Raw genomic sequence first — 4932 nt, 5'->3', positions numbered from 1 at the left:
TAAAGAAGTTTTGCTCATCACAAACATCCGCTACAGTTACCTTAACATTGGGACATGCACCATAGAGGTCGACTGGAAGCATATCGGCAGCTCGAATCCGCCAACCATGGTCCACATCAATAGGCCATTTCCCCTTTTTGTGCAAGCTTTTAGCCATCAAATTTATGTCCGATCCATGATCTATGAGTGCTAAGACCGGCTTTTTGATGTCACCAAGCTTTACAGCAGTTTTGGTTGTTGCTCTTGCCCAATGAGTCCTTGAAAAGTGACTCCTTGCTATGCTTTCACTATCTTCATCTTCATTGAAATGAACATGCCTTACCTCAGGTACGGTTGGATTTGACACCACCACAAACCTCAACTCTTCTTCTTCTTCAATATTTGCCAAATACTCTTCATAGTCGCTCGGAATTGCTTCAATGTGGCGTACCGCCTGGCTCTTCACTGACTCCGGCTCCTGCTCACTTGGTATCTGCCGCTTCCTTTTGATGATATCTATTATCTCCTCATGAAAATCACGTTTGGCAATCCCCAATATATCACCCAATGTGAGCTCCACCTTGCTATTCAGAATTCTCTCTTCAAAGGCTTTCTTTAAATCTGTAGCTAATTCAATATGAGACTTGAGCTTATAAGAGGGTCCCCTAGGTTTACCTTGATTTTTGTCCTTAGGTGCATCCTCCATCACCACTTTAGGAGCGGGCTTAAAAGCAGGACTTTCTTCTTTCTTGCTGTTGAACCTCGTTGTCCTCTTCCATGTCCCAGGAGCTTCTTCATCTCTTTTCCGCTTCTCCTCCACCATAGCCTCATTAGCTTGAGACTTCACAATGAATGCATACACTAAGAGGGAATCCACTGATCAATCCACCCTGTGGTTTCTCAAATTGAATTCCCTACTTGCCGCAGCTTCCCATAAGTTACTTGTCCAGTTTCTGTTGTCTTCAAAGCATAAGGCCATAATTGACCCTTGGTACCTGCACCATCTTCATCACCCTTCCTGCAGACTTGCAGCCCATAAGTAGCTGCCTCCACAAGAGCAACATTATGCTGAATCTCATCAACTATCTTCTTCATGCCACCCCTACTGAAGTTCAGGCGGAGCATCTCACCTGTTTCCCTAAGGTGTATCTTCTTGTCCTTCCAGAACACCACATTCTTTTTATATGCTTCGTCAAATTCATCACATTCCTTAACATACTTGTGGTCTTCACTGTCACACCACATGCATCGGTCCGAGCCTTTGCGTAGTGGCTACTGCCTAGGCTCTGATGTAGACCCCTTTGCAGCTAGACCATCAAATCTAACAGCTTCAAAATTCAAATTCAATTCTTGAATACCTTTTACCAATTTGTCAAGAACTGGCTCTTCCACTCTGGGTATTGCCAAGGTTGTTTTCTCTTTAGGTTCCTCCTCCGCAACATCCATGATGTCAGCCACAATCATCTTGTCGACTCTCATCTGTCGTTTCACGATCATGTTGACTGCTTTGGTGACTACCTTCCAGTCGGACGTTAAGCCCAATTCTCCACTTGGATCCTCTAGCAACTGCACTAAACTCTTCTGAAGTCGAGGATCAGTAGCCTGAATGAACAACTAAACCTTCTGATCCCTCATTGAACGTTGCTCTATCGAAGACAGTTGCTCAAATTTCTTCTCAAATTTCCGCATTAACTCTCGTGCAGACAAATTTTTGTTCTTCCTCTGCACCCACTTCATGAAACTTTGCCTAGTTACTCTTTGAGAATCCTCCAGGAAGTATGCCTCCTGAAGCGCCTTCTCAAAATCCTGCCAATTCGGGCCTTCAAATTAGGAAATTTCAGAGGTCATTTGGAGGGCCATATGAAGAGAGAGAATAATAGAGCGCGTCCAATGAGCACGAAGGCTACGTTACGTAGGAAAGTACGTGGAAAGACTCAAAAAATAAGAAAATAGCATAAAAATTTCACAAATCTAGGATTGTAGCATCGTAATTTCCTTCCTTTTACCGAGCTTTTAGGTGCTTACATGTGGTCCCACTTCTGATATTCTCTTATGGTCATTAACGTACTGGAGGGTGACCATTAAGCCCGCACAAGATATTGGAATTCTAAAACACTTTCCCTCCATTAGAATGCTTTCAAAGTGAATCTCCCTCCACTAAAGCTTTTCTCTGAGAGCTATGGCTTCCACGTCTTCTCGCCCAAGAGGCTCCAGGTGTTTACTGTCTCTCACACCAACAACCAACAACTGCACTTTGCCTAGAAGGCCAAGTAGTAGAATATCCTCAATTACAATACCAGCTTCAATAAGTGCAGAGAACCAATGGGTTGGACAAAGGATAAACAAAGGTTCATGGGTCCTCATGCAACCAAGAAGACCCAAGAGGTCTAGTGGTATCAACGTTTACCGCTCAGCATGGAAGGCCAGAGTGTTGGATTTCAAAGTTGAAATCGGCAAAAGATCTGTAAAGGAAGTTCTTGTTCAGCATGTGTTTACCCATCCAGAGGTGATAGCAAACGGTGGAAATGTATCAAATATACATCAACCACGTTGCAATTGTAAGTACTCTTGACATGTGAACTTACTGATACTCTCATTATAACTTTTCTTATATATTTTGCAATGTTTCTCCCGCTTGTTATGAGCAATGTCTCCATTCTTCACAGCTCAATTACATTAGATTTGTCATTTGTACTTATTGATACTCTTAGTTTAACTCTTCTTATATATATTGCAGATGTTTATCCCTCTTCTTATGAGCAATGGGAGCCTGTGGAGTGCATAATAGGCCTCTTCCATGTTGTTCATGCCCACATTGGTTCTCTACAGTATTTAGGGAGGAGCAGCAAAAGACTAGCTGATGAGGGAATATTTTTTTATGACCACTTCTACCAACTCAGCTCAGGGAATAAGAATGGCATGTTGGTGAAAGTGCCTCTACCAACGGATTGGAACACTATGGACTAGCCAGTTCCCGAGGAAACAATGGTGGAGGCAATGCGAAGTAAGCTCTACAAGGATATACAAAAGTCTCTACGTAGCTCTATTCCCACCAAACTGGTTAGAATTGCAAACTTCTGTCCTGTTTCACTCTTCATAGAGCTGTTTCATAGCTACAACATCCGTGTTACAAAAACTATGTTCATGTGCAAGTCATTTCAACAGTCATCCTGTGACAAACTTCTTGACAAAGGATGGTATGCAAAGGAAGAGATTGGTTTACAGTGCGAGGTCACGCTTGATACTCTAGTTGTCAAGTACATGATTGCAAGCCAATCACTGTTACTCTCGTTTTGGTATATGCGATCACAAATGTTCAACGGTAAGGTTTCTGCAGGTTTGGAAGATAATCCTGTTGTGGATGTGGAAGTGATTGATAAAGAGCATGGCCTATTGTTGGTGGTTACAATAAGGGAGCTATGCAGTCTTCGGCATTTGCGGCATGACATAATTGAAGAGTTAATGGACAAGGACCTATCAGATTTTTCATTTTTCCTAGCTGGCCGTAAGGTGATGCGGCGAAGGGAAAAAGATATTTTGTGCAAAGAGTTGGAGCCGTAAGGTGATGCGGCGAAGGGAAAAAGATATTTTGTGCAAAGAGTTGGATGGTCGGGTTGAAGTAGTGTCAATGTAACAGATATTCTTGTGAACCCAAGTGTATACAAATGACTTTCAAGACATGAAGTTTATTGAGCTCATTTTTCAATTGTGCCCTGTGAAAAAGTGTGCTTGAAATACATTTCTTTACCATGTCAAATCTCTCTCTCTCTCTCTCTCTCTCTCTCTCTCTCTCTCTCTCTCTCAATGTTAGACAAGACAAAGACATGATAGAAGAGTCATCTTAATTCATTAGAAAGTACAAACTCGTCCGTGAACAATGGACTGAGATACAATTTCTGTAAGTATGGAATCAGAATGTCTTCAAGGTAAAAATCGAAGGAATGCCCCTCGAAAGAAGGTGGTGAGATAGTTGTTCCCGGCGGATTTAGTTCTCCCTTTTCAGGAGTATCATCAATCAGTAGTGTATTAGTTGCATCAAAGGGTACACCGATTTGGCTAAACGGTTTGTACAAAAGAGGTAAGTGTGGTTTTTTAGGGTGGTAGTGGCCCTCAACGGTAACGCATTTTCTTTGATCATACAAAAAGGCAAAATCTGACGTGTGAGCGTGGCATACACTGCAAACTATTCTAACTAGTGGTGACAAGTTTTGCCTTTGCATTGAAGACCATATGGCAACTCTGAAGCGCGGAAGAAGAAACCGAATAAATTCCTTGGTTCCTGGACGAACCACGACTCGACAAGTTCCCATCCGAAACGTTTGCAAATCCTCAAAGGGTTCTCTGTCACCGAGAGGCACCCGCATCAGCAGCAATCCATTGACGTCCAAGATAATCAACCTCTGTAAAATTTGACAAGTACATATAAGTAGCTAGAAGCTGAACATATTTTGCCATACTTGAATAGACATTACCGGAACAACCGTATCTACAGGTAGCAAGGGTCCATATTGGGTCTCTGTAGTGTTCATGTCGTTGTTTCTCTCCTCTGCTTTATCTTCATAGTCATCATTCACATCTTCATCAGGGGTCTCCCCCATGGCTCTTTCTGCCTCATTCAAGGTTTCCTCCAAGGTCTTTTCCTCTCCCTCGGTTGATCGGCTTGCCTCATACATCCTTGCCTGATCCATATCAGTTTTCTCATCCCTAGGCCTGCTTTCCTCATCCATATCCTTTTGCTCATCTATAGGCCTGCTTTCCTCATCCATATCCTTTTGCTCATCTATAGGCTTGCTTTTCTCATCTTGGGTTTCAGCCATAGGCTCTTTTGGCTCCTCCACTGGCTGACTTGGCTCTTTCATTGTCTCCTCTGGTTGTACACTAGCACCTTCCATATGCTCATTTGACCTTTCCTCATCCTCAGCTCTTTCATCTTCTGCTGATATGACCCCCTCG

This window comes from Adiantum capillus-veneris, chromosome 10, assembly GCF_014529385.1.
Source record: "Adiantum capillus-veneris isolate H3 chromosome 10, ASM1452938v2, whole genome shotgun sequence".
NCBI lineage: Eukaryota > Viridiplantae > Streptophyta > Polypodiopsida > Polypodiales > Pteridaceae > Adiantum > Adiantum capillus-veneris.
The sequence above is the reverse complement of the archived record's forward strand: the minus strand, read 5'-3'. Positions refer to the sequence as shown.